Source organism: Gossypium hirsutum, chromosome D11 (genome assembly GCF_007990345.1).
Source record: "Gossypium hirsutum isolate 1008001.06 chromosome D11, Gossypium_hirsutum_v2.1, whole genome shotgun sequence".
NCBI classification, from domain to species: Eukaryota; Viridiplantae; Streptophyta; class Magnoliopsida; order Malvales; family Malvaceae; genus Gossypium; species Gossypium hirsutum.
Genome location: NC_053447.1, coordinates 38166701 through 38194461, shown reverse-complemented (window position 1 = coordinate 38194461; position 27761 = coordinate 38166701). Strand labels below are relative to the sequence as shown.

At 32.6% G+C, this 27761-nt stretch overlaps 1 long non-coding RNA gene across 10 annotated transcripts; it reads right to left on the bottom strand.

The window, feature by feature from the left end:
• Positions 1–205: 205 nt before the first annotated feature.
• On the bottom strand, positions 206–3372 carry LOC107913574 (uncharacterized). 10 transcript variants are annotated; one of them, XR_005920582.1, is made up of 5 exons: positions 3137–3372; positions 2846–3005; positions 1908–2584; positions 1551–1641; positions 206–1077 (listed from the first exon to the last, which is right to left on the bottom strand). It is a non-coding gene; the product is annotated as an uncharacterized lncRNA (long non-coding RNA). The 10 variants fall into 10 exon arrangements; XR_005920583.1 differs by having other exon boundaries at positions 206–878; positions 1024–1077; positions 2846–3371; XR_005920584.1 differs by having other exon boundaries at positions 206–404; positions 1024–1077; positions 2846–3371.
• Positions 3373–27761: the final 24389 nt, after the last annotated feature.

Below are 27761 nucleotides of genomic sequence, written 5' to 3'. Positions count from 1 at the left end.
AAAAAAATAATATTTTTTCAAATAATATTTATTTCTATGATAAATATTATATTATGTTTTAAGGATAAATAAAAAATATTATTTAAATTAAATTTTCTACGAAAATTTTAACTTTAAAACTAAATAAAAATATAAAAAATAATGAATTTAAATTTAAAATTTAAAATAATAAATTAATAACACAATTAAAATTTAGAATTTAGAATGAAAACTAAAATAAATAATACATATGCAAGGTAATAATATACAATGCATTTTCTTAATCAAGTAAATCTTGGTAATAAAAGATATAATACATTTACTTAATCAAGGAAATCTTGTAATGAAATCAAACCAATGAGCCTTAGAGAAAAACTTTTGAGCATGGCTTCGAATTTGAACCGAAAATTTGGCTCCTACATGCTCTGCATGAAAATAAGAGTAACTTAATCTGTTCAAACCATAGTGAACATGGCAAAGATAAGTAAATCAGTTCAACTTTTTAAGATTGTTTTATAATGTTATAGTAAATTATTAAAAATACATCTAAAAATAATAATAACTCAACTTTTAAGATTGTTTGTGAACTAAAAAAATGTACACTACTGATATATCTACTCACTTAAGTCAATATAGGTAACCAAAGTTCAACCATATCTATTGTCTGGACTCGTACATGTAACCAACACTCACACTTGACTAAAAGTGTCATAGATTTGTTATGCAATGCACACAAGTAAAAGAAAAATGATATAAATTCATTTTTTATTAAATTTGGCACATATCTCAAAGGCAACTGGGCCTCCGGGAATGTCAGAAATATGAATTTCATCATTGTTTTCTTCATTATCACTTGCAACCAACTTTTGTAAGTATGCATTTTTCGACAGAAGAGGAAACTGCATATACGTTCACAAAGATATAAGTTCGGATTGCATGTAAGATACAATGGAAATATGGAAAGCATTCTAGTAAGGACATTACGCTTGAAGAGAATGCTCGACCATAGACGGAAATTCATGAGAACCGGAAGAAAATGCTTACCTTGTGCAGATAAATCAAATATATATATTGCCTTTACCGTTGAAGTCTGAAATCCTGCAATGGAAAACAACATCTTGGAATCAGTTGAAGAAACCACCAAAACGGTAGACAACAAGCATCTCTCTATCTTTTTTTTATTTTTTTTATTTTTTATTCAAAGAATGGGGAATCAATGAAAAAGGATAACAAAAAGATTATAAAAGTAATATAGTAATGAACAATCAAACATCAACTAACCAACAAATTAACAACAATATCATTCACAAATTGGAACTGAAATTTGAAGAATCTACCAGAATATATATAATCACAAAAATCTAATAAAAAATATCAATATTCCAACATTCAAGATCAGATTTTTACAGCATGGAAACCGGGAAAATGCCCACAATCAAAAAGATTTTTCAGAATGATAAAACAAATGCAGAAATTACTAAGAAATTTACACCATCATTGAGGAGAATTAAATAGAAAAACTCAAAAAAAGTAACCAAATTTACACAATAAACCCACCAATAAAAACAAACCTTCATAAGTTGTCTGCAATGAATCAAATATCCTGTTAAGTGTCGCAAGCAGAAGCCTCATTCCTTGTTTATCAAAACCATCAGTGTCATGCTGCACAAACAAAGAATTTTATTTTTTGGAAAAGTTAGAAGGATTTGCAAGGAAGTAACTGATTAAGAAGCAAAGAAAAACAAAGGCAGTACAAACATTAACAATGCATGAAAATACATAACTATATAGACATATAGAAAGGTTATAGCTAATCTAATAATGTAAGTTAAGCAAAGTTAAGCAAAGTCAAGCAAGTCCACCACAGATTAAATATAAAAATAAAAATAAATAAATTAAGTTCCGAATCTGGAAAGGGAAGACTTTACCTTGACCTGCGGATTCTAAGAGAACATTCACAGATTCCTCACCAGTCCACCACCTATCGAAATCAACCACAAGAAATTAAGTGTCGTGCGGTCCCTCAATTTTCTGGCAGTATGGGAAAGAAGGGAAGTTGGTTTTCTGCAATTAAAAAAATTTTCTTTACTGCTCATAGCAATTTAGTGTGACATTTTATCCCTAAATTTGCTGCTCATAGCAATTCGATTCATACTTTAAACTTTACTATGTATATTTGTAAAGTTGATAATCACATTCATTCATACTTTGCTGCTCATAGCAAACTCCTGCTACAAGACACTTTAATGAGGAATACATCAAGGAAAATATAAAAAAGGTATCCACTTACGATTCTTCTAAATCAATAACTTTAATAGCAACTTACTTGTTCAGTTCCTTGTCAAACCTGAAAATCAGTTCTGGAAATCTAAGAATTAAGGGAGAATCAACTTTCCTTTAAAAAAAAAACCAACCTTTCCAGCTTAAAACAATAAGTAGAAACAAAACAGAAGCAATTGAAAGGCTATCCATTTTGAATTAAGAGATCTACAAACCAGTCTATAATTTTGTTGGTTAAATTATAAAAGAGTCTACAAACCAGTCTACAATCCAATTTAAGCAAAATTTCACCTTTATTTGGAGTTGGGATCGGAACTTCAACATGCTGTAAAAAGCACAAAAATTCACAGCGTTATAAAATCAAGTCCCTGCCCATTATTTTTTCAAGTTTATGTCAAGCAGGTCCATATAAAAAATTTAAACACTTCACTGTAAAGTATCAACCTCTCCGTCTTAGCAAACAAGAAAAACGGTACAAAAAAGAAAAAGAAAAGAAAAATAAATCATGCATAAGATTTTCAGCAGCAAATTATGAAGATAAACAGTACAAAAAAAGAAAAAGAAAAGCAAAACAATAGATTTTTACCTTCAAAGCAGCAGCGCCTCCGCCATAGCTGTTATATTGTAAAGCATGCATAAGATTTTCAGCCATTTGTCTCACTAAAAGAGATCAAATCGAAGCTTTATTTTGAAGGAAAAATGAAGTTTAAAGGTGGAATTTGTATTATGTAGTTGAACCCGAGAACCTGTGACGATTCACAGGATTTGCATACAGATAAGCATCCATAGTGCAGTTCAGATTCAACTAAATTGAACAAAGTTTTAAGAAATTTCAGACCCTAAAAAGTGAAAGTAAAAAGGGGAAAAAAAAGGATACATGAGTACCGATTCTTCTTTGTTTTTTTAGTCGATATTGGAGTCATCAAAATTGTCGGAAGCGACGACGCCTTCGCCGAAGATTTTCGGTGTGTCAACATCGTTGACTTCCATGGCTGAACCTTGGTTGTCTGGGTCCGTCACGAATTCCATCGGCATCGGCCTCATCTTTCCCCCCTTTTCTTTAGGCTTCTAGGGATTTCTTTTGTTGGTTTAATATTAATTATTTTGGTTGAAATATCAAGCTGAGGTTATATAGGGTCAAACAAGTCAGTATAATTCATTATGGATTTTGTGGCGTTTTTAGCATAAATGCCACTTAAAAATTAAATCAATGTATTTTGAAAAATTTTAACACATATTTGAGGCGTTTTTGGTCAAAACGCCGCTATTGATTACCTTTTGCGGCGTTTTCTAATAAACGCCGCAAAAAATTATTTCATTTCCATTTTACTATGCAGAAAATTTTTTATTTTATTTTTTATAAATTGATTTATTTTTGCGGCGTTTTTTATAAAAAAACTCTTATGAAAACGCCGCAAAAAATTATTTCATTTTGAACAAAATGACACCGTTTTGCTATGCTAAAAAATTTTTATTTTGTTTTTTATAAATTAATTTTTTATAAAAATAAAAAACCAAGTACTCTCAAAATAAATATTGTATATTTTAATAAGAAAACAAATAATAAAATGGTTGTAATTAATTATTAAGTTAGAATTATCCAAATTAAATAATTACCTATATATCCATATCATTTTTATTTCATTTTTATTTTTGCATTTTTTTTCTTATAATTTGGTCCTCTCCAAAATAAATAATTATACCTAAATATTCATATCAATCTATTACTTTTTTTAACTTATTTATTAAGTCTATTTAAACTAATATTTAAATATATCAAATGGTTTAGATTAATTTTTTTTAAATATAAAAGATTAATTAATTGTATAAAATTTTATCATTTAACAAAGCTCAAGTAAACCTTAACCTTAAACCCTAAATTAACCATTCAATACATATAAAGTCTATCTATTATATATCTCTTAAATAATTTAAACTATATACTCATAATTTCAATATATTTGATTTATTATTATCTCTTTTTACAATTATATAAGAACATATTTAAAATATAAATTAAAAAATAATTAATCTAAACTCAAAACCTTAACCCGACCCCTGAATCCTTAAACCTTAAATCTCTAACTCTTAAACCATAACATCTAACCCCTAAACCCCTAACCCCTAAACCTTAAATCTCAACCCTTAAACCATAATCGCTAATCCATAATCCCTAAATCTATACTCCTTAAACCTTAAAATATGAACTCCTAAATCGGCCTTAAATCTTAAATTAATCATATACCATAAACTAAAAACCCTAAACAAATTTATTATTATCTCTTTTACAATTATATAAGAACATATTTAAAATATAAATTGAAAAAATAATTAATCTAAACCCAAAACCCTAACTCGACCCCCGAATCCCTAACTTTTAACCCCTAACACGTCTAACCCCTAAACCCCTAACCCTTTAACCCCGAAACCTTAAATCCCAACCCTTAAATCATAATCCCTAAACCCATACTCCCTAAACTAAAAACCCTAAACTATAGTGATAATTAATTCAATATTTTAAAATTAATACTATTTCTTTTACGATTATATAAGAAAATTTTTAATATATAAACTAGAAAACAATTAGTAATCATGTACCCAAAAAACTTTAAAATTATTTTAAATTATAGTATTTTAATTTTTCCATGTGTTTTATTTCAAATTATTTCTACGTGTCATTATTTTTTTCTGAAGATTTTAAATTTTCAATTAGAAATAAATTAAATTTCATTTAATATAAATAAACAAATTAAGATAAAATGTTTCTAGTGGTGCTTGTTCAAAAACGCCGCTAAAGACCAGAACATTAGCGGCGCTTCTTCAAAAACGCCGCTAAAGACCAGAGCTTTAGCTGCGCTTATTCAAAAACGCCGCTAAAGACCAGAGCATTAGCGGCGCTTCTTCAGAAACGCCGCTAATGCTTGGGTCTTTAGCGGCGCTTCTTAAAAAACGCCGCTAAATCCCAAAAAACTCACAAAAACGACGACGTTAGGTTTAGGTTTTTGCGACGCTTTTTGGAAAACGCCGCTAATGCTCATTTTTAGAGGCGTTTTCAGAAAAGCGTCGCTAATACTCGATTTTTAGCGGCGTTTTTTAGATAGCGCCTTAATGATTGATTTTTAGCGGCATTTTTTATCCAAACGCCACTAAAAACGCCGCTAAAAGTCTGTTTTGGTGTAGTGCAATGAACTTAAATTTAACAAAATATTTTTAATATATGTAAAAATAATGTAAAATATAAAATTATAGATATAAAATAAACTCAATTAAACAATGAAAAAATTAAAAAAAATCTCAAATGTATGTTTGTTTAATTGAAAACAACTTTTATGAAATATTTTTAAAGAACTTGTCAAACAAAAGAAAATATTTTACACAGATTCATCCAAACATCAAAAAATATTAGGTTTTCCAGAAAAGTAGGTCATTTTCCAGAAATCATTTTCCGGAAGCCATTTTCAGTGAAACAAACGGAGCCTAAAATAAATGTTTCCCAACAAATTAAAAATAAATTGAAAAAGTTATTTATACTTAAATAAGACTAAGATAGGTGCAACTTAGTAAGCAAATAACTATAAAATAGTAACAAAATTAACAATAAAATAAGAGTTATACAATATATAATCAATAACAACAAAATAATAATAATACAACAGTGAAATGACACCAAAACAGTAACAAAACAATAGCAAAAACAATGAAAACAACAACAAAAAGTAGTGGTTTTTTTTTTTACAAATTCAGGCCGGGAACAAGTCAAAAAGCTTACTCGAGGCTTGACCCATTTAGAAAATTGACCTTTTTTTTGCCCAAACCTATTTTTCAAACCTATATTTTTACTCAAACCGTCTCACTTTTCAACGAGACCTTTAGCTTGTCCCATGATCAAGTCTACTAACCAATACATAAACTAATTATTTCAATATAGACCATTTTCGTCAGAATATATCACGCATTTATGAAAATAATACTATATGTAGATAATCTTAGTAAAAATATTAATTACTATATGTAAATTAAAAAAATATAAAGAAATTAAAGAAAAAATTTACTTACCATATCACTACACCAAAACAGGTTTTTAACGACATTTTTTGTGGCTCATAGACAAAAACTACCACTAAAAATCAAGCATTAGCGGCGCTTAGCACAAAACGCTGCTAAAGATCCAGCATTAGTGGCGCTTGTTTGGAAACGCCGCAAAAACTCAGACCTGTAGTGGCGTTTTTTTAAAAAAACGCCGCAAAAGAACATCCGTAGTGGCGTTTTAAAACAAAAACGCCGTAATAATGCTAACAAAACGCATCATTTAATCTTCAGGAATAGCGGCAATAGCGGCGCATTGTAAAAACGCCACTATATAGCATAATTAGCGGCGTTTTTTATAAGCGCCGCAAAAAATGTTGAACAAAACGCAGCGTACGATATTGATGTATAGTAGAATTAGTGGCGCTTATGCAAAAACGCCGCTAAAGAACAGCATTAGTGGCATTTTATAAAAAGCGCCGCAAAATATCTTAACCAAAACGCAATGTTTGGTCTTGACGTATAAAGCCAATAGCGGCGGTTGTAGACAACGCCGCTATATCCCAGAATTCGTGGCGCTTAACTAAATAACGCCAAAAAATTTTAAACCGAAATGCAACGTTTCGTCTTGAGCTATAGCACCGACAACGACGCTTACACAAAAAAGCCGCTAGATATCAGCTTTTAGCAGAAGCGCCATAAAATTTTTGACCAAAATGCATCGTTCCGGCTTGACCTATAGAGGCGTTAGCGGCGCTTACTTGAAAACACCGCTATATCTCGCAATTAGCGACGCTCTACTAAAAAACGCCAAAAAATTTTAAACCGAAATGCAACGTTTCGTCTTGAGCTATAGTGCCGTTAGCGGCGCTTACACGAAAACGCCGCTATATATTAGCTTTTAGTGGTGCTTCTACTGAAGCGTCGCAAAAATTTTGACCAAAACGCATCGTTCCGGCTTGACCTATAGAGGCATTAGTGGCGCTTACTTGAAAATGTTGCTATATCTCGCAATTAGCGGCGCTTAACTAAAAAATGCTGAAACATTTTAAACCGAAACGCAACGTTTCATCTTTAGCTATAGCGCCGTTAGAGGCGCTTACCCGAAAACGCCGCTATATATTAGCTTTTAGTGGCGCTTCCATAGAGGCGACGCAAAAATTTTGACCAAAACGCATCGTTCCAGCTTGACCTATAGAGGCGTTAGCGACGCTTACTATAAAACGCCGCTATATCCCACAATTAGCGGCGCTTAACTAAAAAACACTGGAAAACTTTAAACCGAAAGTCAACGTTTCGTCTTGAGCTATAGCGCCGCAAAAATTTTGACCAAAACGTATTGTTTCGGCTTGACCTATAGAGGCATTAGCGACGCTTATTTGAAAACGCCGTTATAAAGCAACTTTTAGTGGTGCTTTAGGAAAGAGCCGCAAAATTGTTAACCAAAACAGCGCAGTTTTTAGTACTTCAGTGGCGTTTTAGGTAAAAACGCCGCAATAAAATTAATTTATTTTTCCATTTTAGGATTTAAAATTTAAGAATTAATGTTAATGGTATAGATTTTTAGGGTTTATGGTATACTATTTTTTATTTTGGGCTAGGGATTGAAGGTTTGATGTTCAAGGTTTAAAGATACTATTTGAAAATTAATTAAAGAATAACATTTGAATTTCACTGGGATTCATGCCACTTTGTAGCACACCTATATTATTTAATATAATTAAGAATATAAAATATATGTTTTGTACTAAACTAACATTAGCCACCCGAATTCTCAAAGATATAGTTTAGGATTATGGTTTATGATTTATGGTTTAGACTTTAGGGTTCGGCCAGTTTTAGGGTTTAGAGTTTATAATTTGGTGGTTGTTATTTGTGGTTTACGTGTTTAATGTTTATGGTTTAGGGTTTAAGATTTTCGATTAATGTTTACGATATGGTGTGGATTGGATTTTAGGGTTTGGTGGTTTGGTGTTTTATGGTTAATTGATGGGTTTAGAGTTTAAGGTTTACAGTTTGGGGTTATGGTTTATAGTTTAGGGTTTAAGATTTATGGTTACGGCTTACAGTATAGTGGGGATTGGATTTGGGGTTTGATGGTTTGGTATTTTATATGGCTGACGGTTTTAGGGTTTCCACTTTAGGGTTTGGGGCTTTATTTAATCTTGGATATTTTATAATATAAATGTAAATAATATAAATATAATATAAATTATTATTTAAAAAATATCAAAATGGGTTTGTCGAAACCACTTTTTTGAAAAACAAAAAAACGGTTCGCTACACCAAAACAGGCTTTTAGCGGCACTTTTTAGGCCTTTAGCGACGCTTTTTAGCGCCGCAGATACTTTTAGCGGCGCTTTGAAAAGCGCCGCAACAAAAGCCGCTAATGAATGCGCCTCTAACTTTAGCGGCATTTTTAGAAATAAACGCCACTAAAGGTGTTGGTCTATAGCGGCGCTTCTAGCACAAACGCCGCTGAAGACTAAGACCTTTAGCGGCGCTTTAGTGGAAGCGCCGCTAAAGACCCTGATCTTTAGCGACGTTTTTGGGAGAAGTGCCGCTAAAGATCAGGGTCTTTAGCGGCGTTTTTCTCTCAAAAGCCGCAATAGACCTTGATCTATAACGGCGCTTCGACCACAAACGCCACTATAGAACCTAATCTTTAGCGGCGCTTTCCCCTCAAACGTCGCAATAGACCCTGATCTATAGCGGCACTTTCCCCACAAACGCCGCTAAAGACCATGATCTTTAGTGGTGCTTTTTCCACAAACGCCGCTAAAGACCCTTATCTTTAGTGGCGCTTTGACCAAAAACGCCACTAAATTTGGCAGATTTGTAAAATAAAATTTTTTATATTTTCAGCCCTCTTGTAAAAACAATTCAGAAGAAATCATATCTAAACCAGCCAAAAGTAATAAATCTATATATTAAACAAATAATATAATAAATATCAATAAATAAAATAAAATTCGTATTATTCTTACAAAAATGTTAAAAGTTAAAATGATAATTAAAAGTCAAAATTGAAGTATATTTACACGATAGTCTAAGACGGCGGCTATTGCGACTGCTGAAACATCTTCATCATACTCTGAAGCTACTACTGGAGTTCATCGAACTTTTGACGCTGCTCTGCTTCCCTCGCTGCAGCCTCTACTTCCCTCATTATAGCCTTTGCTTCCCTCGCTGCAGCCTGTACTTCTCTCGCTGCCGCCTCTGCTTCTCTTGCTGCCGCATCTGCTCTAAGCTGTTGCTGGAGTTCTTCATACTTTCATTGAACCTAGCTTCTCTCGCTGCTGCATCTGCTTTAAGCTGTAGCTGGAGTTTTTCATATCTTTTTTGAACCTCAACTTCTCTCGATGTTACCTCCACTTTAAGTTGTGTAATTTGCTCAGTTGTTGTCGCTTGCATCTGAGCCATCTGGTCTCTTAACCTCTGAACTTCAGCTTCAGCTCGACTCCCCGAAGGCATATATTGTTGCGAGCTAGATCTAAAATATTAGGATGGGTTAACAAAAGATCCTTGAAATTGAACCCGACCATACCTTTCAGGACTCAAAACTTCAGTGATAATTCGGTTATCAATGTTGTCAATATGAACAGAACTATCGTTGGAAGCAACTGCTTCGTACTCCGTCTTTTTATCCTTTAATTTTTCCTAAAAAATAAATCAAATAGTTAGGAACGCAATATATATTAAAAAACCAAATGCAACATAACTTAACAATATTTGCATTACAATAAATGAAATAAATCATTAGAAAATAAACACTATAAATAATTAAAACAAGTGAAATTGTATTAATTAAGCAAGCGTACCATAATTTCTGCAGCTTCAGGAGTTATAGGGTTTCCATCTTTCTTCCTATGTGTAATGTCAAAAAGTTGAAGGCGTCCAACTTTTTGACCGGACGACAGTTCCTACAATACAATAGTAAAAATATTAATGTAAGTAAGTAATAAATATCTGCCAATATTAAAAAATTGAAAATACCTCTGCATGAGCTACACACGTAAAACTTTTCGACCCAGCTGTGTAAGTGAATTTTTGTTGCTGCCTACTTTTTTTCCAACTTCTTCACGATCCTACATTATGAAATTATTAGTACGTTAATTAGGAAATACTATACACCAAAATAATTACAAAATTTTATAAGTTACACATACCTCTCCTTTCTTCGAAGTCCAAAATCTAACGACCTCTTCCCACTGGTACCTCAGCATTCCCGGCGGGACATTTTGTAATCTTTCGTCGAGTGTTGTTTTTGTCTTAAAATAGTCTTTCCTTAAAGTGCTCTTATGGTCTCTCCATCTTGTTCCCAATGCCTTCTTTACATAAGCATCGGAGACCTCTAGAGCAAATCTCGCCTACAAAAAACACAACTTAAGAAAGTAAATGTAAACGAAACTTAAACCCAAGTATTATAAATGACATACACGTTTTGTTACCTTAATGTTATCGAGAGCTTGGTTCTTGTTACTCTCGGGCACTTTATGCCATGACTCGAAGTTAATTGGCAACATTTTTGCATTCCGTGCTAGAATGCCCATGTATCCTGCTAAAAGGCGAGCTTCTGATCCAACAGGCTGACCAAAGCTATTACTGGATACTTGGACACGCTCGACTGGATCTAGGTCGTATAAATTGCTCAGTATCGTACATCCGCGACCTCTCCGCGTCCCACCAGTTTCATCTGAAAAATAAAAGTATTGTAATATATGAAATAAAAAAAACAAACAAGAAGTCAACACACATGTAAATTAAATGTTAAATTACTTTGAACTTCTATAGGTTCCTCAGGTGTAACCGGAACATTCGAAGATCCAATAGCAATCTGTTGTTCAGTGCTGTTTGTTTCCGCCGAGTTTGGAGTACCTTGAACAATGCGGTGCGATCGCACTTTTCTTCTAGGCATTTTATCTGCAATACAAATAAATTAGTTGAAAACTTAGTATACAATTACAACAATAATATCACATATAAAATAGTTGAAATATCATCATTCGTAAAATGTAATTAGATAATCGTAAAAGCTTACTACATTATAATTCGTAAATTTCTTCATCCGTATCCTGGCGGACCCATTGAAATTGTGTACTAGTACTAGGGATGTTTTCGTTTAAGTTCTGTTCTGGAAATGGTAAAGTTTGTGTTCTGTCGTCAATGTCATCTCTACTTCCACTGCCCATGTCAAACAAGTCTCTAGGGATGTTACAGAGTACAACGTACCAACCCTCATCAGTTGGGTCTTTTGAGTAAAAAACTTGTTTGACTTGAGAAGAAAATAGATACGGCTCATCAATTAATTGTTGTCCTATGTGAATCAATCGAGCGAAGTTTACCATTGTGAAACCAAATTGATCTTGCTTGATTCCACGTGCAGTATTAACATCGGCCCAATCACCTCGAAATAAGACAACTTTTCATTTGCCGTAGTAATCCAACTCAATTATGTCAGTAAGAAGTCAAAAATATTCCACATTTCCCTCCACAGGATTATTGTCCCTAGCACTAGCATAACTTGTAATTGAGGAATTAACCACTATTCCACAATTTTGCGTTCTCCTCAATCTCTCACGATATTTTGTATGAAATCTGAATCCGTTTATGAGGAACGCACTATATCTTTTAACCACCCGATTTGGACAGTGATGTTCTTCCCACTCCAAACCTATTGAATGGAAAGTAAACTGAGTAATTAAAAATGTTTTGAGTAAATATTATTATTTGTCGGTGAAAGCTCCAATTACATACCGTTTGGCTTAACCATTCATGAAAAGATTCTGTAAACAACTTATTGATATCTCGATGTTGTGTTCTTCGGGAGCGCGAACGAGATCTCAATATTTGTTTGTACTCACTATGTTAAAAATATGTTCAGTTTGTTAGACTATAAACAATTTTTAAATGATGAATATTTATCAAATTTCTAGAACTTACTTGCGTGAAGGTTCCATTGATTCGTGGTGAAACAGAACATATCGATGTGCTTGAACCCACGATAAATCATCTAATTCTGCAATTTCAACTTTACCGATTGGTTCTCCAAAACTTTGGAACAAATAATTATCGGTAAAGTTATGATCCGTGAGTCCAGCATTTCTATTTGGTCTGTTCAACATTGTTTCAACATCTTCCAAATATCTTGAACAGAAGGTCATACATTCCTCTGCCAAGTAGCCTTCAGCAATCGATCCTTCTAGATAACTCTTGTTGCGGCAATAAGACTTTAATTTGGATAGGAACCTAAACACGGTATACAACATTATCAAAAGTTGTAACTAAAGGCATATAGGTGAATGAAGGAAAATTTTAAAAATTGTAATTAACACCTTTCTATGGGATACATCCATAGATAGAAAACGGGTCCGCCAAGAATTGCTTCATGCGGGAGATGGATTATCAAGTGAACCCTAATAGTGAAGAAGGAAGGTGGGAAGATTTTCTCCATGTTGCATAAAGTTAAAGCGGCTCGATCCTGTACCTTCTGAAGTTCTTGAACATCCAAAACTTTGCCACAAATGGTTTTCATTAAATTGGATAGTTCAATTATACAAGACGTCACCTTCTTCGAAATACAACATCGTAGAGCAATTGGCAGTAAATCTTGCATCAAGATGTGATAGTCATGTGATTTTAGCGAATATAGTGTTCGATCTATAACACTAACACATCGAGATATATTAGATGCATACGCATCTGGAACCTTTATATCCTTCAACACCATGCAGAACACTTCTTTCTCTGTCTTCGACATTGAGAAAATAGAAGGCGACAACCGATATTTACCATTCGGAAGTGGATTCGGATGAAGATCAGGTCGAATTCCCATCTGAAGTAAATCAAGTCGACTCTGAAGATTGTCTTTTGATTTTCTGTCTACATTCAAAATTGTACAGACAATGTTCTCGCAGACATTTTTCTCAATATGCATAACATCAAGATTGTGTCGTAAAAGGTGGTGCTCCCAACAAGGCAACTCAAAAAAAATACTTCTTTTTTTCCACAATTCCGCCTCATTAGGATCATCCTCTTCATCGGAGTTATCATCAACTTCATCATTTGATCTTCTATTTCTTTGCGTGTTTGCCTGTTGATTCATCTTCCCATAACTGAAATTCATATCTTCCAACATTAACAAGATTTCAGATCCACTTGTCTGTGAAGGAGCTTCTCTGAACTCTTCAGTACCGTCAAATGCCAAACTCTGATATCTAAATCTATGATTTTCCGATAACCACTGACGATGCCCCATGTAATAGAACTTCTTCCCATTGTATAACCATTGCGAACATGTTTGTGCAGCACAACAAGGGCACGCATAACGACCCTTGGTACTCCAATCGGATAAATTGGCATAAGCGGGGAAGTCATTAATGGTCCACATCAAAGCTGCACGTAAATTAAAGTTCTCCTTTCTCAGCACATCGTATGTCTCGACACCAGCCCATAATTGTTTTAACTCTTCAATAAGTGGCTGTAAATAAATGTCGATATCATTCTCGGGCCCTTTCTTTCCAGGGATAATCATAGATAAGATAAGGGAAGATTGCTTCATGCAAATCCACGGAGGCAGATTGTAAGGAACAAGCACTACTGGCCAAGTACTGTATGCAGTACTCATGATCTTGTAAGGATTAAATCCATCAGATGCTAGGCCAAGCCTCACACTCCTGGGATCGCTTGCATAGCTTGGAAATTTATTGTCAAATGATTTCCAAGCTAAAGAATCTGTCGGATGCCTTAATAGTCCATCATCGGTTCGTCCTTCATGGTGCCACGTCATTGACTCCGCTGTCTTCGACGACATGAAAAGCCTTTGAAGCCTTGGTATCAGCGGAAAATACCGCAAAATCTTGACCAGCTTCTTTCTTGGCTGTGTATCATTTTCATCGTCGTTCCCATCTTCTGTGTTTCTATTCATCCAACAGGATTCGCCGCATACATGACAGCACTGTTGGTTTCTCCGATTACCCCAGTACAACATGCAATCATTCGGGCAACTATGGATTTTGTTGTACCCAAGACCTAAGTCTTTTATCATTTTCTTCATATCTTTGCATGACTGAGGGATTTTTGCAAACGGAAACATTTCTCTCAAAAACTCTAACAGCATTGTCAATGAGTTCCCGGTCCACCCTCCCAAACATTTTAACTGGAAAAGACGAATGCAGAAAGACATTTTTGAAAATTTCGATCCCTCATATAGTTCTTCGTTCATCTCATTAAGTAGCGCGTAGAACTTTGCCGCTTCTCCATTTGGCTCTTCATGATGTACACTTCTTCCGGGTTCGGTAAAAGCATTTCCACCGAGATTACAATCATCAGATGGCACAAAGTCGGGTGGGAACGACTGTAAACCATGACTGTGAATATTAAATGCTTCCCGCAACATCCCTTCCATGTCATCCCCTCTAAGAGACTGATGGTAAGCAGTGCTATCATAAGATACATCCATCCTTGAAGAGGAAGTACTAGGCGGGCATTCTCCATGAAAAAACCATTGTTTATAACCACGAACAAACCCATCAAAAATTAGATGCTCGTATACAACTTCACGATAATGCCAGTTTATGTTGACACACTTCTTACACGGGCAAAGAATCATGTTCTCTTGGCTTTCATATTGAAATGCAAAATTTAGAAAAGTTTGTACTCCATTTCGATAACCGTCGCTTACCCTTGACAAATTCATCCAAGACCGGTCCATTTCTTATTTCTTGAAGCCTAATCTTGACAATAAATTGCACGGGTTTAGGATTTAGGAATAAGTATAGTTAAGCTATGTAAGTTATGTAAGTCATATAAGTTATGTAAGTTGTAAGTTATGTAAGTTATTTATTATGAAAATTAAGTAAGTTGTGTAATTTACGAATAATTAAAAAAATGTAAGTTATGTAAGTTGTAAGTTATGTAAGTTATGTATAATATTAATTAACTAACTTATGTAATTTAAGTATAATATTAATGTAAGTTATGTATAATATTAATTAACAAAGTTATGTAATTTATGTATAATATTAATGTAATTAGTTATGTAATTTATGTTTATTAATTAATTAAGTTATGTAATTTATGTATAATATTAATGTAAGTTATGTAATTTATGAATAATTATAAAAATGTAAGTTATGTAAGTTGTAAGTTATGTAAGTTATGTATAATATTAATTAATTAAGTTATGTAATTTATGTATAATATTAATGCAAGTTATGCATAATATTAATTAATTAAGTTATGTAATTTATGTATAATATTAATGTAACTTATGTAATTTATGTATATTAATTAATTAAATGATATGTACAAGCTTATGGAAGCTAAGAAAAAGTAGAATTATCCTTTCACTTTTGTGTCTCCTCTTCTCTCTTATTCTTACTATAGTTCTTTTAGTTTTATAATGTCTTGATATATAAAATTAGTCAAATTTTAATTTTGGTCCTTATACTATTCTTAAATTTGAGATTTTATATTTATATTTTAATTTTTGACATAATTTGGTATCTCAATGTTTATAATGCTATTAGTTAAATGAAATATCTTATTTTAATTAAAATGCTTATGAGAATTTTAAAATTTTTTAATTTCATTAAAATTCTTTATTAAATTCAGGTCCATTAAAATGTGTTAAACTCTTATAATGTCACAACAACAAATTTAACAAATGAACTCCAATTTTAAATTCTAAAAATAAAGAGACTAAATTATTAAAAATAAAAATTTGGAGATTGAACATCAAATATACAAAGAATACAAAAGCTTGAAATTTTAATTATTTAGTCTAAAACTAATTAACCCAACCCGAGACATAAATTGAAAACCATATTAATTTTAATAACTTTAATGTTGTTTTCTAGGCCCTAGCTAACCATTTTTCTAAAGATATTTAACAAACGAAAAACATAACCTCTGAAAGATGTTTTGCGTAATGTGGAAACTGGGTGAAAGATAAAAATATATTTGTTACATAATTGAAAATAAATTTATTTTTCTGCTGTACGTTAAATAAATTAATAATATATTTATAATTAAATAAAACAATAAAAGCTAATTTTAGTAAGTCATGTATTTAACATTCTGTTAAATCGGGCAGCCCATTTTTACAATGTATATACAATATCCAAATCTCCTGTGTAAGAAACAAACAGCAGAGAACTAACAAACTCATTCAACAAAGCAGAACAGACATGTAGGAACTCGGTGTAGGAACAAAGCAGAACAGACATGTAGGAACAGACATGTAAGAAATCGTGTAACATAGTTTAACTTTGTTTACCAACTACAGAGCTAATTACAGAGTGCTGCCAAATCGATTACGTTCTAAGAAAATTACTTTCAACAATTGTTACTGCAACATGGAAAGGCAGTAAGGACATTTTGATTAAAATAATATCAGGAAACTTACCTAAATATGAGCTGATCAATAAGGCAGTAACAAATGGTTAATCCACAATTTTTCCGTTCCAAATATCTTTAACAGTTGGGCAAATGCAGTGTTAATTCTGGGAAACAAAACTTGAACATAAGACAATGGGTAATTTTTAACTCTTCAACAATGAGAAGAACAAAGTATTTAACTAAATTACAATTTCCTAAAACAACTCTAAATTTCTTAAAACAAGCACAACAAAGAAAATAAGTGATACACAAGAAGCACAGTTACAGGTCAGTTATGCTCAACTTATCAAACGCATAAGAAAATAGTTGAATAAAAAATGGTGTTTTTCCAGATAAATAAGTTATACAAAAAATTGTTACAAATGAAGAAAAACTCCAGCAGCAGGGAGAAGAACTGAAAACATGTATCCACAACACTAAATAGAAATTTCAGTTGAAGCAAAATAACAGTCCAAAATATTTGTATATTTAATATAAATTGATTTTAAATGTGACAAAATTTTTATTGTTACTTTTCAAACCCAAATTTCTAGACTCTCCTAAACTAAACCAAAATTTCTTGTTAAATTGTATCATTTAACAAGTCTCAAATTATAAATTAACCTTCAACCACATATGAATCCACAAACATCATATTAACAGAAGAATTTAACAAGTCTCGAAATTTTGCTTTCTCCTCTCAAAATCTTCTAACACCACATGCAAGATTAAATTGGAAACAGAACCATCGTATTCCAACGTGCAAAAATGGTTCAACTAAAGCTCAATTTGTCAAGGAAAAGCATTTATACCAACATGGTTCTATTGCAGTAAAACTCGATAAAACCATAAACTCCAGATACGACCCAACACCTAAACAACCATAGACCAAGTTGCAGGGATGCCATAATTTTCAAAATTTATACCAACACTCATTATGGTGATAACTACAAAAAATAATTTAACAATAAATGCCTTTAGAAGTATAACCTGTACATTACTGAAGTCGAAAACCCCGAATGATTTTTAAGAAAAAGAGGAAAACCTTACCGATTTCTTCGACGGCAGAGGAGTGCGATGGTAGAGGACTGCGACGGTCGACGAATGCGACGGTAGACGATCGACGGCAGAAGGGACGGTTATTTTCAAAGCAGCAGATTTGGGGAAGGTTCGGGTCCTGGAGCGCAGCAGATTTGGGGAAGGTTTAGGGTTCTTGCCTTGGGGAAATTTTGGGGAAAATTTAGAGGGAATGAAGATTTCGGGTATGGGAAAAATGAACTGGGGAATAAAATGGGAGGGGAATAAAATGACAGCGTCTTTTTTGAACCAGAATGAAACGTTGCGGCGTTTTTAACACAGCGCCACTAATACCGTAAAGGCAAAACGGCACCGTTTTGTTTAAAAAACCCGAAACTTTACGGCGTTTTCATCATAGCGCCATTAATGTCGTTAATGTGCCAGGGAAAACGACACCGTTTGGTTTAAAAAACCCGAAAACTTTGCGGCGCTTTTACCATAGCGCCACTAATGCCCTTAATGTGCTAGTTAAAACGACACCATTTCATTAAAAAAACCCCGACAATTTGCAGCGTTTTCGGCATAATGCCACTAATGCCGTTAGTATGCCAGGCAAAACGACACCGTTTTGTTTACAAAAATGATAAAATTTTGCGGCGTTTCCATAATATCGCCGCTAATGCACATTTAGTGGCGTTTTTCCTAGCGCCGCTAAATCCATTAAATTCACAGCCAAATACTTCACTGTTTCATCTATATTATTAGCAATTTTTGCGGCGTTTTTGTCCTAAACGCCGCTAATGTTAAATAAAATTCTTTATTCAAACGGCGCCGTTATGGGATATTTGAATACATAGTTTTTTTAAGTTATATTTATAAAATTAAAAAATTTTGTTTTTTAAGTAATATCTATAAAAATAGATTAAATTAAAAATTTTAGAGTTTTTATATTTCATTTTGATTTTTATATTTTAATTTTAATTTTAATTTTATTTCTTAAGTAATATCTAAATTATCCATAGCAAGCTATTACTTTTTTTAACTTATTTATTATTTCTATTTAAGGTTATATTTAAATATATCAAATGGTTTAGATTTAATTTTTTTTAAATATAAAAGCATTAATTAATTAATTGTATAAAATTTCAAATCTCAAGTGAACCTTAACCTTAACCATTGAAATGATATAAATATTTAAGTCTATATATCTCTCTCAAGGCATAATTTAAACCCTAAATTATACATCTTTTACAATTAATGCATAAGAACATATATTTAAAATATAAATAAATAATAATAATCTAAACCCAAAACTCTAACCCGACCCTCTTAAAACCCTAAACCTCTTAAATCCCTAACTCTTAACCACTAACGTGCAACCCCTTATTAAACCCCTAACACCTAAACCATAAATCTCGACCAACCCTTAATCCCTAATCCATAATCCCTAAATCCATATATATAGTACTCCCTAAACCTTAATTTAAATATGAACTCCTAAACCGGCCTTAAATTTTAAATTTATCATATACCCTAAACTAATTAAAAACTCTAAACAAATTTATTATTATCTTTTACAACTACATAATAACGTATTTAAAATATAAATAAATAATAATCTAAACCCAAAACCCTAACCCGACCCCTGGAACCTTAAACCCTAAATCCCTAACTCTTAACCCTAACATCTACCCCCTACACCCTTAACCCCTAACCCTTAAACCTTAAATCCCAACCCTTAATTAAACCATAATATACCTAATCCATAATTCCTAACTCCACATATATATTCCCTACCTAAATTAAAACCTTAAAATATGAACTATTAAACCGACCTTAAATCTTAAATTTATCATATACCCTAAATTGAAAACCCTAAACTATATATAGTGATAATTAATTCAATATTTTAAAATTATTAATATCTCTTTTACGATTATATAAGAAATTTTTTAATATATAAATTAAAAAAATAGTAATCAAGTTTACATATAACTTTAAAATTATTTTAAATAATAGTCTTTTAATTTTTCCACGTCTTTTATTTCAAATTATTTCTATGTGTTATTTTTTTCTGAAGATTTTAAATATTCAATTAGGAATAGGTTCAATTTTAAAAAATTAATAAATAAACCAATTAAGGTAAAATGTTTTTAGCGGCGCTTAAGCAGAAACGTCGCAAAAACCCAGAACATTTGCGGCGCTTGAACAAAAACGCCGTTAAAACCTATATTATTCGCGGCGCTAATCTAAAAACGCCACTAAAGTCACCGAAGTGTCTCCAAATGACGTCGTCTAGGGTTTAGTTTTTGCGGCATTTTTATAGAAACGCCGCTAATACTCATATTATTAGCGGCGCTATTCAAAAAATGCCACTAATATCACCGAAGTGTCTCCAAACGACGTCGTCTAGGTTTTAGTTTTTGCGGCGTTTTTATACAAAACACCGCTAATACTCATATTATTAGCGGCGCTACTCGGAAAACGCCACTAATGTCACCGAAGTGTCTCCAAACGAAGTCGTTTGGGTTTTAGTTTTTCCGACGTTTTTGTAGAAACACCGCTAATACTCATATTATTAGCGGCGCTATTAGAAAAACACCACTAAAGTCATCGAAGTGTCTCCAAACGACGTCGTCTGGGGTTTAGTTTTTGCGCGCTAATACTCATATTATTAGCGGCGCTATTCAAAAAACGCCACTAATGTCACCGAAGTGTCTCCAAACGACGTCGTCTGGGTTTTAGTTTTTGCGGCATTTTTACAAAAACGCCGCTAATACTCATATTATTAGCGTCGCTATTCGAAAAACGCCACTAATGTCACCGAAGTTTCTCCAAACGACATCGTCTGGGTTTAAACGCCGCCAATACTCAACCGGTTGCGGCGTTTTCAGTAAAGCGTTGCTAATGTACGATTTGTTCTGGCGTTTTTTGTATAAACGCCACTAAAAGTGCCGCTAAAAGCCTGTTTTGGTGTAGTGGTTTAGTTTTCGACTTAAAAATGAAAATTGGGAGTCGCCACCTATATTTTATTAAAGTGTGATCGGTTCACCATTAAAAATAAATTTTAGGTCTGCGAGATTTGAGAAAATAGGTTCGGGAGTCGGTTACGCATGAGGAAGGTTTAGCACCCTCGTGACGCCCAAAATTGGTACCGAATTGATTATTTAATGTCTTAATGTCAAAATTTTGAAAAGATTTTAAAATACGATCCTTTTAACTTGAATAAATTGAATAATAAAACACTCTTATTTCAAAAAAATAAAATGTCACACCCAGTGAGTTAGGGCGTAACATTTTTAATCTTCAAAATTAAGTTTATCTTTTAACCTTAAAAACTCATGCATTTGAGAAGGATATTTGATTATTCGGGTCAAATGAGAAAATCAAAACCCAATAAGTTAGGGCTCAATTTCACAAAATTCATAAATATCAAATATTGCCTTTGTTTTCATTTGTTAGAAAAATCCTCGTCTCGAGAAAACAACATGTCATATCCAATGCGTTAGGACACAACGTGTCGAATTCCTGAAAATGAGCTTTTTACTTATGTTTTAATTAAAGAATAATCTCGATTATTTAGATTCAACGAGAAGAATTGGAACCCAATACGTTAGGGCTCAATCTTTTCGAAGATTCTAAATGCCGAGCATTGCGTTATATTTGAAAACTTTTGTATGAAATAACTTTGACATTTGTAATCTTTTGAATGAATAAAAAAATGATTGAATAATAACGTACAAAACGAAATGATAATTCATACACTAAAACGTACGCTAATGAATAACAAAGGTTCAACATACGTGAATAAACAATATTGTATACTTAAGAGCAACAATTTTATATCCTATATTATGCAAATACTAAAATCCATATTAGCAAGCAAAATAAATTAAAAATCAATAATATACATATATTAATCTAAATAAGTAATACATATGGGATGAAAACCTTAATATAAATAATTTATATATATAAAAGAGTTGAAATAAATTAAGTGTAAAATAAGATTTAAAAAATAGGCATGCAAAATGATTAAAATCGGTGATAAAACCAAGTAAACAGTATATGTAAATATGTTTTAAATAGTGAATATAAACCGATCTAAAGCAAATAGTGTAGGTTAATTTTAAAATAAGTAATATGTAAAATAACTTAAAATAAAATAATATATATAACATAAATTAAAATAAATCATTTACAATGTAAGTTAAAATAACATATAACGAGTTAAACATAACATATAAAAGAGGAATTTTAAAATAAATCCATTTAAAGATAACCAAATTTTGAAATAAAATATATATAAAAAACCATTTAAACTAAATAACATCTGTGTATATGTATATGTATTAGAATAAGTGCTATATAAAATAATTTCAAATAAAGTAATAAAAAAATAGAAAATAAAATGATTTAAAATGAAAAATATATTAAAACAATTTAAATAAAAGTTAAGGATCGAAATGAAATTACAACCAAACATGGGGTATAAATAATAAATAATGAAAAGAGGTCAGGGACCATGCTGCAACATGTGTATTACATGGGGGCCCGATTGGGGAAATATCCCGCTTCCCCAAAACGCAGCATTGCAAGCTGGACCGAAATGTAACACTATCAAAATGTGGGGGGGAAAATAATAAAAAATAAAAGGACTAATTTAAAAAACTGCAAAGGAAAAAGGACCTTTTGCGCAATATACCCAAATATTGGAAAACGTGAGGATCCTTCCCCGGATCGGGTCACCGCGCGGGTCGCTGGGGTTAATCGACCAGTACGGCACCGTTTTAGGGCCACTGAAACAGGCCCTAAACGATGCCGTTTTTCGCACTATATAATCCCCCTCACAACCCTAAATCAGTCTGTTAACAAACAGACATCAACCTTTGCCCCCTGCGCCGCTCTGTGTACCAAGAGCATTCGAACAGTTGCCGATCTTAACCTATTCTCTGATGACGACGGAGAGGGCTAAAATCTCATCCCCAGGTATGTTCTCCCTTTCCCTTTTATTATTTCTGTTCTGAACAAACAACTTATGAACACAAAATTCAAGGAAGAAAATAAAAATAAACAATAAATAAAAAAACAAAAGAAACTCAGCAATCACCTCTTAGTATTTCAATTTTTCGTGTTTTGAATTCGTAAAAAGAGGGAATCCCCTTTACATTGTAGTATTTGGTTTTTTATAGCTGAATCGAAAAAAGAAAAAAAATACTAAAAAATCCATCTATTTTCTCTGTTATTTTTGTTATTCGATTTTTGCTGTCCTTTTCTCTCTTCTGCGTGGTTGTTTTTGTTCGCTGCGCAGGTACGATCATATGAGGACCAGCTAGGGTGTACGGATGCCAACGTGGCGCGGTGGTGTGGTTCGCGGGGGCGCACGCGCGAGGGCAGAGTCTGATTGCGGCTTGATGGCTTGCTGGGGGCTTGGCTGCGGCGCCTGAATCTCCTTAGGGTTTTCTGTTTCTGATTTGTTTTGGGCTGCGTTATGATTGGGCTAGGGGTATTGGGCTTAATGTTTGTATTTTGGGTTTGGATGTAATACTAGACTGTTTAATTGTTTTTTTATTTGATTTTAATGGGCCGGGCAAAAATGGGCTCTTACAGGGTTAAATCCCAAAAGCACACATGAACAATGTTTTATTGTTCAATTGTATACATTAACTTTTAATTAGTTTGATCCAGATCTTGTAAAATAGTAACATAATTATTGATATAATTAAAATAATTTTTTATTTATATTGCATACATAAATATTTATATTTATTCAATATAAAAATATATTGATGTATTTATTTTTTAAAATGTGTAATTGTTTTTTAAAAATGCATTACTCTCCTTTTATATTAGTTAATATTTTCTCTCTAATTTAAAAGAAATTATAAACATTAGCGGCGTTTATGTTAAAAGCGCCACAAAAAATGAGGCATTAGCGGCGTTTTTATGAAAATGCCACAAATTTTATTAAACTATTAGCAAAACATCGCCGTTTTGTTCTTTGCTTTTAGTGGCGCTTTTTGTAAACGTTGCAAAAGTGTATTATGAGTTAAGAAACTGCGTCGTTTGGCATTGTCTATAGGGCGCTTTCCTAAAACGCCAGGAGTTTGATAAAACTGATGTGGAAACGACTACGTTTGACTATATATTTAGTGGCGCTTATGTATAAACACCGCAACTGGGTTAAATAGGAAAAAAGAAACGGCGTCGTTTGTTTTCCATTCTTTTGACCGAAACAAAACCAAACCCCGATTCTCCCCCCCAAAACTGTCATCTCCCCTAAATCCCTAAAATTTCCCCTAATCCTTAACAGTTCCCCAAACCCGACGTAATCCTGTACGGTGCCGTCTGCTTTGCTACATCACAGCCTCCGTGTGTCTCCGATGCCGCAACCATCGTTAAGTTTGGCAACTTCCTTTTTCTTCTTTATGCGTGAATGTTATCTGGAATACCGATTTTGAACCAAAAAAAATCCATTTCGGGTGTTTCGATAATGTCGTGAATTTGGGGCTTCCGAACATTTGGTTTTTTTTATTTTCATTTTCAAAAAACGTTATAGGTTGAGAACTTTGCATAAAAAATCAGTTTTACATATCGACATTTCATATATATCAAAAACTAGTTTCATATATCCTTTTCATTTCATATAGTAGGGCGAATTTTTTTCTTTTATTTAATTTGAATCATGGAAAAAAACTTCAAACTTTTAATTTATTTTTAAGTTTAATTTTAGATAACTTACAAAAATTTAGTTAAAACGTACATAACTTTAAAATATTTTATTTAATTTGAATGACGAAATTCAAGTTATTTAATTCAAAGTTATTTAATTTACGTAATTAAATATTTTATTTAATTCAAAGGTATTTTTTATTTGTTTTAAAGTTAAAATTAACATAACATACATAAATTAAAGTTAAAATTTCTTAACTTTTGTAAATGGTATAACTTGCTTAATACAAAACTTATATAATATTAAGATCAAATTTCATAATTTATGTATTTTATGTAGCTTACATAATATATAACTTACATATAGCTTAAGTAACAGTAATTTCAGATCTACTTTCACAACTTACATAGCTTTTAGCAGGACACTTCATATCTTATATAATATTAAGATATATAGTATTAAGATAAAATTTCTAATTACATAACTTATATAATATTAAGATAACTTATACAATATTAAGATAAAATTTCTAATTACATAACTTATATAATATTAAGATAACTTATATAATATTAAGATAAAATTTCGAATTACATAACTTATATAATATTAATTTCTAATAACATAACTTATATAATATTAATTTCTCATTACATAACTTATATAATATTAACATAAAATTTCTAATTACACATCAATTTCTAATTTTAGATAACTTATATAATATTAAGATAAAATTTCATAATACATAACTTACATAACTTACATAATACACAACTTATTACATAACTTAAATAACTTACATAATACATAACTTTCATAACTTACATTATTCACAACTTGGCCGATTAATTAATATTATACATAACTTACATATATAACTCACATAACTTACATAGCTTACATTCTACACAACTTACATAACATACATAATACGTAACTTACATAACTTACATAATTTACTTAATACAGAAATATATATCATACATAACTCATTTATACTTATAAGTGAAGAACTGAACGTTGTAATTTCTGGTGAAAATCAGACTTCAAGAATTAAGAAATGGACCGGTCTTGGATGAATTTGTCAAGGGTAAGCAACAGTTATCAAAATGGAGTATAGATGTTTTTAAATTTTGCATTTCAATACGCAAGCCAAGAGAACATGATTCTTTACCCCTGTAAGAATTGTGTGAACATAAACTGGCATTATCATGAGGTTGTATACGAGCATCTAATTGTTGATGGGTTTGTTCGGGGTTATAAACAATGGTTATTTCATGGAGAATGCCCGCCTAGTACTTCCTCTTCAAGGATGGATGTATCTTATTCTGGTACTGCTTACCATCGGTCTGATAGAGGGGATGACATGGAAGGTATGTTGCGGGATGCATTTAATATGCACAATCATGGTGTCCAGTCGTTCCCAGCAGACTTTGTGGATTCTGATGATTATAATATTGGGAGAAATGCTTTTACCGAACCGGGAAGTAGTGTACCTCATGAAGAGTCGAATGGAGAAGCGAAAAAGTTCTACGCGCTACTTAATGACATGAACGAAGAACTGTATGGGGGATCAAAATTTTCAAAAATGTTCTTCTATGTTTGTCTTTTTCAATTAAAATGTTTGGGAGGGTGGACCGGAAACTCGTTGATAATGCTGTTAGAATTTTTGAGAGAAATGTTTCCGTTTGCAAAAATCCCTCAATCCTGCAAAGATATGAAGAAAATGATAAAAGATTTATGTCTTGGGTACAACAAAATCCATATTTGCCCGAATGACTGCATGTTGTATTGGGGAGATCGGAAAAACCAACAGTGCTGTCATGTATGCGACGAATCCTATTGGATACATAGAAACACAGAAGATGGGAACGACGATGAAAATGATGCACAGTCAAGAAAGAAGCCAGTCAAGATTTTACGGTATTTTCCGTTGATACCAAGGCTTCAAAGGCTTTTCATGTTGTCGAAGATAGCGGAGTCAATGACATGGCACCATGATGGACGAACCGATGATGGATTACTAAGGCATCTGGCAGATTTTTTAGCTTGGAAATCATTTGACAATAAATTTCCAAGCTTTGCAAGCGATTCTAGGAGTGTGACGCTTGGGCTAGCATTTGATGGCTTCAATCCTTATAAGATCATGAGCACTGCATACAGTACTTGGCCAGTAGTGTTTGTTCCTTACAATTTGCCTCCGTGGATTTGTATGAAGCAATCTTCCCTTATATTATCTATGATTATCCCTGGCAAGAAAGCACCTGGGAATGATATCGACATTTATTTACAGCCACTTATTGAAGAGTTAAATCAATTATGGGCTGATGTTGAGACATACGATGTGCTGAGAAAGGAAAACTTTAATTTACGTGCAGCTTTGATGTAGACCATTAATGACTTTCCCGCTTATGCATATTTATCCGGTTGGAGTACCAAGGGTCGTTATGCGTGTCCTTGTTACGCTGCACAAACATGTTCGCAATGGTTGTACAATGGGAAGAAGTTCTCTTATATGGGGCATCATCGGTGGTTAACGAAAAATCACAGATTTAGATTTCAGAGTTCTGTATTTGACGGTACTGAAGAGTTCAGAGAAGCTCCTTCGCAGACCAGTGGCTCTGAAATCTTGTTGATGTTGGAAGATATGAATTTCACTTATGAGAAGATGAACCAACCGCCAAACACGTAAAGAAATAGAAGATCAAATGATGAAGCTGATGATGACTATGATGAAGAGGACGATCCTTATGAGGCAGACTTGTGGAAAAAAAGAAGTATTTTTTTTTGAGTTGCCTTATTGGGAGCATCACCTTTTACGACACAATCTTGATGTTGTGCACATTGAGAAAAATATGTGCGAGAACATTGTGGGTACAATTTTGAATGTCGAAGGAAAATCAAAAGACAATCTTCAAAGTCGACTTGATTTAGTCCAAATGGGAATTCAGCTTGTTCGTCATCCCAATCCACTTCTAAATGGGAAATATCGGTTGCCGCCTTCTATTTTTTCAATGTTGACGACGGGGAAAGAAGTGTTCTGCATGGTGTTGAAGGATATAAAGGTTCCAGATGCGTATGCATCAAATATATCTCGATGTGTTAGTGTAAAAGATCGAAGACTGTATTCGCTAAAATCACATGACTATCACATCTTGATGCAAGATTTACTGCTAGTTGCTCTACGATGTTGTATGTTGAAGAAGGTGACATCTTGTATAATTGAACTATCAAATATAATGAAAGTCATTTATGGAAAAGTTTTGGATGTTGAAGAACTTCAAAAGGTACAGGATTGAGCTGCTTTGACTTTATGCAACTTGGAGAAAATCTTCCCACCTTCCTTCTTCACTATTATGGTTCACTTGATAATCCATCTCCCGCATGAAGCAATTCTCAGCGG